Raw genomic sequence first — 14,472 nt, forward strand, 5'->3', positions numbered from 1 at the left:
GAGCATAAAAATGCAGCTGGCAGACGTAAAACGAAATCTGACATGCAACAGGGAGATGGCTGGGGTGGGTAACTCTAAAGGAAAAATCTGACATGCAAGCGAAGAACTGGCAATCACATCCCTAAAAGAAAATCACCAAGGAAGCGGGGAAATGGCATCTCCTCTCTTAAAAAAAGTGTTGCCATGGCACACAAAGTGAAGCATACTTCGGGGATGCAAGCAAGGATATGGCATACCTTTAAAATACCTTTAAAGCATACCTGAAAACTGTAGAATGTGCCTTAATTATGAAAATCAAAATACAAGTTTATGCCAAGGAAAAGTTTCATATACTTGGCGTACTTCTTTGTACTTTGTACTCGTACCTTAGCGCTCTCCCATAATCGAGTTGAGAGTCACACACACACATGCAGAAACTAGCTTAATTAAGCATTAATTTCACGTTTTATATGCATGTCGAGGCCTAGACACAGTAGCAGGAGGAGCGAATGCGAAGGCGACGGCTCTCCCGTCAAAGGTGGAGAGCCAACTATTCTTGTAATGGCAATTATTTAAATTAGGTTTACGGCATAGAGAACGCCAGGAAACTGGCATCATTTCATTTATGTATGGGCTTTGTTCCAATTTAATTTTAATATAAATTATGAACATTTTACAACAATTATCCAAGGAATGTCATAGCCAGACATGATAGTAAATGTATGGCTGGCAGTGCTCCACGCTGCTCTGAAATGTTCCTTAATTCGGTTTAATTCGTGCTGGACATGGGGACTTAGAGATCTGATAGACTCAATCTCTAAGATAGATATCGCTGTGAAAATAACTCTCTACAAGTACTTGCCCTAATACACCTTCTAAATATTTCTTTGCACGACTCGGCAGCGCTTACAAATTTGAACAACTTGGGGGCCACATCTGCGCCATGTTGGCAGCTTCAAAAGTGTTGTGGCCTAAATTCCAAGTGCCACAAAAATGGGGGGGGGGGGGGGGCGACAGGCACTAAAAGAAAACCTAGAAAAAAAGTTTCGCAACATAAATTTTGCACCACCCAGAGGAGGAGGTATGAGGAGGAGAGGATATGAGATGGTTTGGTTAAGATTTTCCAATGTGACAGTCGAGCAGGATAAATATGTTTAGCTTCGTATCGAGCTAACGACAGTTCGAATTTATTTTAAATCTGTAAATACTTTTAGCCGTATACCAAACAGGGTTTGGCAGGCATAAAAAAGGGGTAAATGTAGATAGGGCTTGCCCCAAATATAAACATTTTGACAGTCCATTTGATTGGGTAGTTTGCCATCTAATTGGAATTGCATTTAAATGAGTTTTGCTATGTCCTTGATAGTTTTACGGGCTAATTCCGAAATAACTAAAAGGGCAAAGGGGCTCATCAGAGGCTTGACCTTTTCATTGTTAGTGCATTGCATTTATTGACAGGCAAAATGGTAAATTATAGGGCCAGCAGAAAACTTTGGATAGAAAACAAGAAAAATTACTCATGTGCATGTGACATATTTCTGGCATCGATTTGCTTTATCCATTTCATGTTGAATTTGCTTTTGCCATGTCAGAAACAGAACATAGCTCCGACTGACAAATATGGAAAGAAAAATCATGTAAAATTGGGCATAGTAGAACAATGTTGAACACGAACAAACACAGGACGAGTGCATATGAAATCGAATAAAATACAAAAATCCGCAACAGCCGGAACAACCCTTAAAAGTTGTTAAATAAATTGAATATAAACAAACGAAAAACTGCATCATAAATTTATTGTGATATGCCAGATACCGCGCAGTCTGCACTCTCTCAATAACTGACATTCAACATGTTACATTTTATTGCAATATTTCATTTTCGTTGCTACAGCAATTTCAATGGCCCTCGAAAGGTGCTCAAAATGAACAAGTTTCAAATACTTTTTCATTGAATTTCAGCTCAATTTGTTCGTTTGTTGTGTAGTTGATTATACGTATGCTTTTCACTTTTGGTGCTGGCTAAAAGGAAAATCATGTTGTGAAATCCCCACTAATAAAATGTCACAAAATTATATCTGACAAAATTTAAGCATCTTCTATCTGAACAGCACAAAAAGCAATTGAAAATCATCTTAAATTTTTAGTAATCTGCAATTTTCTGCAATTACTTCCATGTTTTTTTCACAAATTCCAACTGTCTTTTATTCACTCAATTAAGTGCACTCGAAGGCTTTTCGCAATATCATTTCAGGGGGAAAAAATAGTGTGCAATCAATTAAATAATTTTCCATAATTTCATTGGATTTTCATGTATAATTGATTGCCCCTTTTTTTATTAGGAAAATAATTCAAAAATTAAATAGAAATTTGCTGTGCGAAAATGGTTCAATAAATGATGAGCTGTCAGCGAAAGAGAAGGCCACAAGAGAAGTTTCTGATTGCCGAATAATCACAGTAGACAAGTGACAGGAACAGGGTCTGTCCCTGCGAAACAACAAAATAAATATTCAGGGCCAGATACAGAACAAGGAAGAACTGAAGCAGAAACTATGACAGAGGCCAGCAGAGGTAGACATATTGCCACAGTCAAAACCAAAACCAAAACCGAAAACAGAAGCAGAAGCAGACGTACAGCCACCACAGTCAAAGCCAGATTCAGATTCAGAGTCAGAGTCAGCAGAGTCGGCGGGGCCAGACCGCCTAAGGCAGACTACACACAGAAAAGGACATCACACGGACGGACGGACGGGCGGGCGGGCCAACGGTATACAGTTTTCCACCAAAAAGATGTGGCAACAAAATGGCGACGATGTTGCCATGGCAGCAGACGACGACGACAAGAATGATGGAAACAGGAGGCTGGATTTGAAGCAGGAGCAGCAGCGGCAGCAGCTGCCTTTGGCGCACTGCGTCCAACAAAAAGCAGCAGAAGAAAAGACCAAGCAAGACCGGGCTTATTTTGTTTGCTTTGTATTTTTAGTTTTTCGGGGGAAAATGCGAGACTGCAATGGCAATAACACTCATACTACATACAAACATATATATTGTTTATATGTATCCACAATCATAATGGCGTCCAAGGGATAAGTAATGGCGCCCCCTTATTCGAGCAGTCAAAACAGGAAGAAGAGCCCTCAGAAAACTAAACGACAAATGGAATAATAAGTATGAAGTAAACAGAAACGGCAGACAGCGTAGAAATACAATAACCCAAGCCGTCCGCCCCCTGATAAAGGAAGATTTATATATATGTATGTACGTACAAGTTTCTATAGGAAAAAGTTGACTTGGGGGGGGGGCAGGGCTGACTTTTTGTTTGTTGTCCAACGAACAGCCCTTGGAGGCGGGCTTATGATTTACTCTGATTCATAAGATCAACTTTAAGGAATGTTCAAGTTTTGCCAGCGTTTGTGCATCATTTTTCTTTAAGATTAGCTGTGTGCTTGTTCGCTAGATTAGCTTAGTTTAGCTTAGTCTCAAGCATTTCAGTTTATTCCAGATGCTTTGGTAGTTTCTTGCAAGAATTTCTATAATATTTTCAACTCAATATAAACCCTGTCCATAAAAAGAAACTGGCAAAACTGTAGCAAATTAAATGCTGAAAATTTATTTCAATGCCATTTCTTTTCACCGCACATTTCTACACTTTCTCCATCTGTTTTTCCTTTATTTATTTTTTTTCTTGCTTTTTTCCTCCTCTTTTCGTGTATTTTATTTCCAATTTGTTTGCATTGCAATTTCACATACCATTTTTAGCCAAGCTTGCTCAAACTAACGTCGTTTGCTGGGACTCGAAACAGGGCTGAACGACTGGACTCTCGTTACGTTCCTTGGGAGAGCCACAAATGGTAGAGTGAGGGTATATGGGCTGAGGTAAAGCTTTGGAGTGCAGCTAAAGTAACTAAAATTTACTGGGCTTCTTCGTACACTGCAGCCTGTGGGACACAGTGGATATTAAAGGGCTGCTTCGAATCAAATGAGCCTAACAATAATGGACGAATGTAGCGGGAAGTTTATCAACATTTGGGATACATTTTCTACTCCCCCTTTTTCTTTTCAATTATTTCTACATTGCCTAAACATCTGCCCAAAAGAAACCGCACCAGGGTATCATTTGGTCTCTTAACTTGGACCGGACCTGTGTTCCCCCTTCATTTTCATTTTCATTTTTCCATTTTCCTTGCGTTGAGTTGAGTTTCGCACATCCGTTCGGCCATTTCGCCGCAGTAATAATTCATGATACAAATTGCGTTTATTACAATATAGCAGCCAGTCGGAGTACAGTCCGCACACAGAGTCCGAATCCGAACCCGTGGTCGTGCACACGGATACGGGTCCGTGCACGGAGGAGCCACCACTCTGTGACAAGGGGTTGCCCGGGGGGCATGCCTCTGCGCGTGGCAGGCAACTAGATTTGCAATGCAAAAAAGGGTTACGCCGCAGACTTTGCTATGCACTGTGGACTGTGGGCGTGGCATTGGATTGGATTGAGAATGGTGTACGACTACAATTGGCCTGTGGCAGCAACTCTGGCTTGACGTTTTCTTGCGGCAGTTATTTATCACAGTTCCATACCATCCATGTTCCAGCACCCCCCCGCACACACACAATGCGCTGTGATTTGTGTATGTTTGGGGGGGGGGGCTGGGGCTGCGTTGTGGCACTGAACGAGCTAGAGCGCAGGGCGAGGGCACACGTCATGGTCCAATTAGCAGCCGAACAACGCCAAAAAGCGATAGAGTTGTTAGCCATAATAATCGCGCGGGCGCTCATACAGTGCCGATGAAAAGTTAACGCACAAAATCTTCACACTTGATTTGGTCAAAAGCGATTTTTCGGCTTGCGTTCGTTCGTTCGTTCGTTCGTTCGTTCGGGTAGCGCGTATCCATTGATCCGTGAAAATTTCACATGTCAATGAATCTGATTATCCCATGCTCCCACGCTTGGCTCTAACAAAATTAGCGAATCGGATCAACGTCAGATGCCAGACCAGACCGAAAATATATAAATATTTAACACGTTTTTCCAACACATTACAAAAATATACGGCAGCATAGCTTCACAATAAATTGCATTAAAATTAATAATTGATTCGGTTTTCGCTTCATTTTTTTTTTTTTTGTTTGTTTGTCTGCTGTTTATTCACATAATCAAATGGGGGACATTTTTAATGCCATCAAATTATGGGATTAATCAAATGAGTCTGACATAAGCCGTGAATTTTCATTGAATTTTGAAATGGCCATAAAATGAAGTAGAAAATTGTAACAACCATAAAAACAAGTACATTTTCATATACGTAAATTGGTTTGGATTGACTGTCTGAAGGGTCCATAAAAATACAGGAAAAAGCCTCGTTTCCCCTTATGTTATACCATCGACATATGCGGACTATTATTGGATTCCTGCATCGATTTTCATCCAAAATAAATATACATTATGATATTATAATCGTATGTTTGTCCATCAATCGTTAGTTCGAACAATTGTAGCACCAAAACTTTCTTTATGGATGAATTCAATTTATGAAAATATTCCACCATCAAATGTCGTTCAGCCCTCTTCAAACAGTACAAAAATAACACAAAACTCCAAAGTAAATGTACCAAATCGAAGGGAAAACTTTGTACATATCATAAATGAAGAAATAACAATAAGGTTTCCTACAATATTTATAGCCTTAATCCAATGAAACTATATTGTATATTCAAGGCTTAATTTGACCAGATTTATACGCTTGTTTACTATATTGGAAATCAGAATATGTACCATTTTTCTCTGGGTTAAATCAATAAACATTTGCCCGCCTTGGCAGAATAAATAATTTCCACATGCGGAAAAAACTGTGACTTAAATAAGAGCAGCGGAAAAAAAGCAAGTGAAAAGCATATTTAGCACTGCATTTTAGTTTCGGTTGTTGTGTTGCGGCCAACAGCTTTGGGCTGGCCAAATGGATGAGAAACACACAAATCAAACAGCAGGTGTGCCCGCAGGACGTGAGGGTAGCGCGGATTGGCCGTGTTCGGTGGCCATTTTGTTTTCACATTGCAAATACAAATTTTTCGCTGCGGCACGGGAGTCTTCTACTCTGTCATCCCCACCCTGCCAGACATTCTGCTAACACTCGCCATAACAAAAAGATGGTTGCAAAAACATACAAAAATTTGTTTTCGCCTGTTCGAAATGGTCGCGGGCAGAGTCCTTGCTTCCTTTCCATTTTTCTGTTCAGGGCTCCCTTCTTTTTTTTTGGCCGGGCCCAATCACACTTTGCATATGCAGCGTTGCGGTATTCACACCAACGATTGTGAGGCCCCCCCCTGCCCAGCATCCCACTAGCGCCATGGGTGGTTGTGTTCGCCTCTTCAGTCACTCCCCAAAAACATGAACCATTCGCTGTGCCCCGAACTGTGTTTACTCATTAAAATTCAAAAAGCTGGCCTGAGTGCTGCCATTCGCAGTCACACGGCAATCGGTGCTCGACATTGTTGATACTGTGCATGGGAGAAGGGAGAACTCTGTAATTCTGTTGGTAACATAATATCGTTTTTCAAACGCTTTTCTCTGGCACAGACAGGACAGGACAGGTCGGGTCAGGCCCATGCAATACCCTGTTGCACACACATACAACACAGTTCACTCCATTTGGGGGGTCACTTTGGGCTTGGCCTTTAATGACAGCCTGCCAGATGTTGCTGTTCCGTCTGATCTGGACACTTGCCCCAAACCCCGCCACTGTTTCGGTGTTGGTGTGTGCGTGTAAATTGATGTGCCATTGTGTGGTTGCAATTTTATTGAATGGAAAGTGCGTGTGAGTCCCCCCAGTGCCCCGTCCGTTCCGGGGACAACGACAACAATTTACATAGCTTAATGCGTGGAAACATTTAAATATTTTTCGGTATTTGCATTTAATTTGAGCAATTTCCAGTGGCTCGATTTCAGGCTGTTACAAAAGGGCCAAACGAAGTGGGCGTGGCTGGCAGAGATTTCCCCATTTGGGATTGTAGATTGGATTTGTATGCCAGACATGCAAGACACAAATCAGCATCGGTATCGGGGCCACGTTCTCTGCTCTCTTGGATGTGCGCTAAGCTTTACGATTATGATTACGATTTTCATAGCATACTTTTGCGTGTGTGTGTGTGCCATGCATATCCTTATGATAGCTTCCCTTTCCTCTCGCATGTGTGCGAGTTTCTCTGGGTATGGGTGTGCTCTACATTATTTCTTATGGCTGTCGCTGTCGCTGCTGCTACTGCTACTGCTGCTGATTATTATTGGAAAGTAACGCTCGTAAAAGTGCATATTAAATGCGGTAATGGTTATGGGGCAAACTATAATTTTGCGTGGAGCAAAAATAAGTTTTCCTGCCACGAGAGACCTTAATGAAGTGGCGTGGAGGGTTTGATTTATGCGCCACTATCACCAGGGAAAGTTCTTGGTGCCCCCCCCCCCGGGGCGGTGGCATACAATCAAATCAATGAAGTCGATTTCTTGCAAAATATTTCTCCCACACCACCACCACCACTGACACGAAGTACAAGTATTTCAAATATGTAATTTATCTCACATGGCCACAGTTCAGTGCATTTCTATGTCACACTCTCGCTCTCCCCCTCTCTCTCTTCCGCTCTCTGGTTTTTCATTGGAGAAAAACTAAAGTGAAATTTATGAACATGGAAAACTTAAAGCTGTAGAAGAAACTTCTCTTTGGCTTTCTCATCAATCAAAAGCCAAAGTCCTGTGCTTAACGAACAGGAGTGCTGGAAGCGAAAAAAAAAAAGCTAATGTCTCGTGCCATTGCCAGAGGCCTTAAATGACAGACTGCCACCACACCTGATGGGTGGGTTGGGGGGTTCACCTCAGTCCGAATTGGGGTGGCACTTCCACCTGATTGGTATGCACAGTACACGGCCCAGGGCCAGGCCCAGGCCCCCCCCAGTCGCTTCTGGCCGTCTCGAGGAACACCCCAGTCCCAGTCCGCTGTCCCCGACTGCTGTCTCCTGTCTCCTGCCACCCGTGCTGGGTGCTGGTGAGGCAGAAATTGCAATCAAGTCAGCGCAGTTGGCGCACAATCGCCATCAAACTCAATCAAGCTCACGGCAGCCCCTGGATAACAACGGATTGGATGGATGAAGCGGCGGTGCCTGCCTGCCTGAATCTCGGGGAATGGCGATAAAGCTCTGCTGCAGCTTCTGCTTCTGCACTGGAGGCGCTAAAAGAAAATTTCATTAATTTTCGCTTAATGTCCGCCATGTGCGCAATTTCACTTCATTTTCCTTTAGCACTGCCGCTGCTGCTGCTGCTCTGTCTGTGTGTATGCAGAAGTCTGTCCAGGGCGGAAAGAGGACCCACAGAAGCGATATAAATGGATGAAGAGAGCGGATAAAGGAGTTGTTGTGCATTTCGATTAGCATTAAGGTGGTAGTTTGGTTCGAAAATCATTTCAATTTGGAGGATTGCAAGTGATTTGCAATAGAATAAATATCAAAAAGAATTAGGCTACTAAATCTGCCACTAAGAGTAGCCCAAGCTATAGATTTAATGGGGCTTAAGAGTTTATGAATTACCAATAATTTTGCAATATTGCAGAGACGCAGACAAGAGACATTTGAAGATCATGTTCGTAAAGAATGCTAAAATAATTATTTATTGAAGAATGTGGAGATTACCTCTCTGGTCTTAGCATTTGCTATTAAATCAAAATAGCCTTCAATAATCCGCTATAATGGCTTGTAAATCCCAGTGATAAGACACAGCAGTTCTATCCCTTTCATCATATTAAGTGCTAAACATTTCTCCGCCCATTTCTTCTTCCCTGCAGTTCATTACTCACATCATGTTTATGGCTCTGGGGGAAATGCATCTTATAGGCATAAGCCACATATTTTCCTTATTTTCATATAGCTCATGTCAACCTAATAACGCCACTCAATTCCGAGTTGATTGCGTAAATTTTAATTGAGTCGCAGAGCTGAGTCTCTGTCCCTCGGTCTCCGCTGAATTCACGTTCAGGCCTGGCGCAAATTAATTTATTAATGTTGGTAATATTTTTTCCTCATCTTTCTTCTTCTTCGCTGAAATTGGCAATTAAATTGACGGGCTGTCAGGGCAGGGCAGGGGGGACTGCCAGCGGTAAAAGGCAGTGGCAGTGTATCTTTGACTAAGCTTTTGCAAATGATGTCCCTGCTTGATGTGGCACCATCAACTGAGATTTTGTGGCATGAATTCTGGTTTCTGGTTTGGTCTGTTTGCAACGCATGCCAAGCGGGAAAAAACGTTTTAAATTGCAAAATTTATTTATCAGAAGCGGCAAGAGAAATGTGACACCTGCTAAAGTATACATTTTTATGGTAAATGTCGGCAGCAGCATCCACTGGCACCAGCGGTGGCAACAACAGAAGTCTTAACATTATCTTTATCTGCAACTGCCAATTTGTTGCATTGCCCTGCCGTGCAACGAGGCGTGGCAGATAAGCGGGGCGCACAGAAGAGCCGCAAGGAGGCCGTTTCTCTTGCTTAACTCTGCCAGCACTCGCTTCCAAGTACCCTGTACTGTGGCGAATAAAGGGGAATATTGCTTTCATGTGACAGAAATATTTAGCTCAGAAATATGTGATTTCTAAAGGGTATCCTATAGTCCTGATTGCTCCCTGATTTTTGTTCGCACTGGGTCTCCTGTCTCGCATAACTTTGCATTCGAAAGCAGGCACAGACACTGCCTTACCCTGTGTTCAGTGTTCCCTGTCAGCCGCCCTCTTGCGCCTCCTCTGGCTGCCTAGTGAGCAGCAAACTCGTTGTTGCTTCAGCTGCAGCCTCAGCCTCAGACCTGCCCTGCCCTGCCCATGCCCCAGTCCAAGTGTTAACTCATTTGCGTGGCTGTTAAGTGACTCAATAAACGACGATGTCTCAAATGGAGGACTCCACGCTGTGACTGCATCTGCTTCTACATACTACGCACACACAACTATTGCCACATGCAGCACTAAGCTTACATAATGTGCCGCCTCTTTGCCTCTCCCAACTCTCTGTCATACCTGATGCCAGAGCTGCTGGTTTGCTTGGTTCTTGGTTCTGACTCCCTTCAAATGTCCCTCAAATGTGTTCACTAATATAGCAATGAAACCCAAAAAAAGGAAACTGGTTTCGACACATACACCTAGTAGGTATTACCTACATAGATAGTTGATTCATATCTACGCGTATTGTCAGTCCCAGTCCTATGACTTTTTTTCGGAATAAACCATAGAAAATCCAGCAATTGCTTTGGTTTTGGTTATGGGACTTTTTTCTCTCATGTCGCTCACTTTAAACCATATCCTATAGATACTGTAGATACTGTAAAAATAATTCCACGTATCTTTTTTTTTGCTCACTGCTCTCACTACTTATTTTCTAAAGTTTTCCTCTGACTCATTTCCTCATTTTAAAGTTTGTTTCAATGTGTACCACGCTCCCAAGAGTATCTCCCTCATTCGATTATGTTTGTTTCTGTTTCATTTTCTTCGCCATTTTCCGCTCCACTCCGCTCCACTTCGATTCAGTGCAATCAAGCCATCGCGCAAAAACTTCAATCCGAATTAGCCTCAATGCTGTCCTGGAGGTCCTTCTGCTGCTCCTACTGGGGGCACTGCTGAGCTTCAATCAATACGCGTACTCGTGTACCTTTCGAGTATGTTCAATATACTTTGGCAATGGCTTTTCCTACTTTCTTGCTTTTGGCCGGAATCCATTGTTAACAGCTTCATTAAATCCATGGCGTCGTAAAAGCAAGAGAGAGCTCACCCGCATAAGAAAAAATATTACAACAGCCATAAAAATATTTCGAAGGGTGGCCAGCCCAGGCATTGTGAAGGACTTCGAGAAACTTCTTCGACATTGTACTCGTATTTCTTGCACGTATTTATCCGTGGCATAACCCCCGTGATGCACTGCTTCACCTCACACCTTCTGCCAAGAAGCAACCCCACCCCACACCCACATTGTAACCGCTGAGGAAAATGAAGAAATTCATTTGGAGCGAACGCGTACCTGGGATATGCCAGGAATAAAGTTTCGACTTGACTGCATTTTAATCAAGCCAAGTTGCCGTTAAATTGTGGTGCAAAGAGGGGAAAAACATTTTACAAATGGCTGATAACCAAAAAATATTGTACGTTGTGCTCATAATTTGTTGCGGAAACAAAAGCTGATTTCCTGAGTGGTTTATTAGGGGTAGCAGGAAGAGTCCCAAGAGTCTTTGGCTTGGAAGGCAGTGTTGCTGCCACTCATTGATGCCAGAGTTGGTTTTCTACTGAACTGCATTTAAATGCTCGTTGATTTCTCATGGGTGTAAGCACATGGAACTAATCACTTATTGGAATTACTTGTTTCCTCTTAGTATACCCACATACAGGGAATATATCACTGCATGTACCCTTTAAGTATTCCCGGAAATCATCAAATGATTGAATATGCTTCCAACACATGGATCTCTGCTCTCTCTCTCTGCTCTCTCTCCCTTTAAGTGCCACTCAAACGAAGACTCTTTTACATTCTCCGCCATAAGTTTTACACTATCCTACTGTGCATGGAAAATTCGCTAACAAATGACATTCTTTCGTATGAGAAAAGGTCGTCAAAGTAAATTTTTTGTCAAACGTAAAACAAATTGTGTATGTTGCAAGGAAATGACATTAATGTTGCCACGTAGCACAAGTTTCAGTTGTCAATTTTCTTAACAAATTCAATTTTTATGCGCGCATCACTTTTCCACCGAGATTCGTTTGCTTCCGTCAAAGACTTGCTGCCTGCTGCTGGCAAAAAGGGAGCCGGAAAAGTTTTTGCACGAGGCAAGCGGCAAGCAGGGAACGTGGGTGGAAAGAACTTGAAACGAAAACTTCAAGCTGGCACCCACTTGAAGATGGCACCACAGACGATTGCCTGGAATGGAGGAGAATGGAGAAGGCCTCTCCCCCAATTTACCCCATTTGAAGCTGAGTCCACAACATCATCCCCTAAAACGTCTGAGCTGTGATGAGCCTTCTGCCTTCTCATTCTGGCAACTCTCTTTTTCTTTGTATTCGACTCGACTCGACTCGACTCTCCCTTTCTCGTACTTTTGCTCACTGCAGCATCTCTCTTTTTGACTGCTTGCTGCCTTCTCCTACTTAATCCATTGAAACAATAAGCAGCTTTGTGTGTGTTCTATCCACGACGACAGTCTCGCACTTTTGCTTTGGGCTTTTGTTGAAAGCGACGAAAGAGACGGCTGCAGTCGCAGCCGCAGCAGTTTTTGTGCAACTTTAACCTCGTGATACTCTTGCGTTTCGCATTTCTTTCGCACACTCTCTCACTCTCTCTCTCTCTCTGGGTTTTCCCCATTGTTGTCGCACAGCGTTGCTGAAGTGCAATGCAAAGCCGGGACAAAGCGTCGTCTTCCCGGGTTCCTTTTTGGGTGTTGCATTTAGTGCTAACCTCTGGGTGGATGCCAGCCTCCAGCAGGGCATCCTCTTGTCTGGCTTATGATGAAAATGGCTGCGTCTCTAAGGGTGCACCGGCATCCCTTGGCAGTGATTACGAGTATTATAGTAGCTGCACGGTTTTGACTCCTTAAGGGTCTCGTCTCTCTCCTTCGCGTGTAACAGTCACTTAATGTGCCTATGTACGAACGTATATGGCGATTCTGATAAGAAATAGGCAACACATATACGTATATAGAGGAAGAGATCTACAGCGGAAGTGCTGAACGAACTTGGGGGTTGATGGAACACAGAAAGGGTCGTCTAATGCGGGAGCGAAATCGTTGTAAGAACTCTCATTAAATTGAAATGAATGTGAGATAAAGTCAAGGGGGCAGATGGGATAGTTCGTTATGGTAACAAAAGAGCAGAAATAATAAAACTTTCTTTGAGGAATGAATTCTCTAATGAACAATTAATTACGCAGACACTTTCTTTAGCATTTTCTTTAGTTTTGTGGTTGGATTTTTAGACAAATGTGCTCCAATCGATTTCATAATTGATTTGTGGATTATAAACCCTTTGATTGGTTTACGAAAAATTCTAAAATGGTTACGAATTTATTAGATTTTAATAGAACTTTCTTTTCAAATATTATAAAATCCTCAACCATTTTTTTTTCTCAGTTATTAATTAAATCGTATTCAACTCCAGTTTACAATTCTTCCTTTTAAATCCTTCTCGCTTCGTCTGAGAAAACTTAATCAGAAATTGCAGATTTATTCATGCTTGTTGTACGAGTAGAATGTAGAACCACATAATGAAAATCGTTGGCGTCGCTCTGTGCCTTTTATTCTCTCTATGCCACACACACACACACACACACACACACATATACATTTATTTCTCTGGCTCTGACTACAAAAGCCATTTCCAGCCATATTCCAGAACCACATTCTCATTACCCCACACCCCTCCAATGGCTTTTCGTCGTGTGCATTGTCGCCACGGATATCCGCCATGTTGGCTGCTGCTCCTGCTGCTGCTGCTGCTCCAGCTTTTCTCTCCATGCACATTAGTACCCCTCACACACAAAACACACTAACACACCCACCATACACCCATAACAATAAAACTCTTTTCATATTATTTAAATTTCAAGTTATATATTTTTATTCCTTTTTTTACCTGCTTTGGCTTGGCACTAGCGCACAATGCCTAGCGTCGTTGGCGTCGCATCCCCAGTTATGGCCAACCAGCTACACCTACCATCCCCATCCCTAGCCCCCGGCTGGCCTCGCGGCACCGCCCTTTCGCATCTGTGGCAAAGTTTGTTTTATTGGTAAAGTCCCTTGTCGGGGCGCGCCATATTGCTTACCCATTGGGGGTGGGGGGGCGGCGGTGGCAGGAACTCTGTTTACAATTCACTTTGGTTGCACTTGAGAAATTACACATGCAGTAGGTCCTCAGCCCCCACCATGGTCGGGTTGCTTCATTTCTCTCTCGTTTCTACTCTCTGGCCCTTTTTTTTTATATCGCGCTCGAATTTCTTTGTGTTTGTCGTCTGTTAAGGGAGGAAAAGGTGGGCAGGTAAATCGTCTGTCTTATTTGCCTGCTACTTCAGCTTTGGCCCCTCATTCAGCGTCCACTTTCCCCCAACCCCCAGACACGTACATCCAGTCCACTCTTCTAATAAGCGGCAGTCTGTGTGGGCTGCGGGTGGGGCCTCCCCCTCGGTTGTTTGCCCTAACCAGTAGGACTACAAAATGATTGGAATTTTCCGGTGCAGACATTTTTGCAAAGGTAGCAAAAAAAAAAAAAGGGCGAACAAAAAAAACGAGACCCCATCCGACCCTTGCATTATTGCTTTACCTTTCTCTTTTGCTTTCCCCCAAAACAGTCGGCGGTTGTATTATTGATTTTTTTCAAGCTTAACCGCTCTTTTTTCTGTTGTTATTGTTGTTGTTGGTGTTGTTATTGGTTTGCATGTTTAGTGGAAATTATAAGTTGGTAACATTTTCCATGGCATTCTCTGTAGCTCTTAAAAATGTGAA

At 42.7% G+C, this 14,472-nt stretch overlaps 1 protein-coding gene across 15 annotated transcripts in view; it reads left to right on the forward strand.

The window, feature by feature from the left end:
• The window catches only part of LOC111078617 (neural-cadherin), a 146,263-nt gene that overhangs the window by 52,714 nt on the left and 79,077 nt on the right, over nt 1-14,472 (forward strand). The gene's annotated exons all lie outside the window — the stretch shown is intronic.

The sequence above is a fragment of the Drosophila obscura genome, unplaced genomic scaffold (assembly GCF_018151105.1).
Source record: "Drosophila obscura isolate BZ-5 IFL unplaced genomic scaffold, ASM1815110v1 contig_200, whole genome shotgun sequence".
Taxonomy (NCBI): domain Eukaryota; kingdom Metazoa; phylum Arthropoda; class Insecta; order Diptera; family Drosophilidae; genus Drosophila; species Drosophila obscura.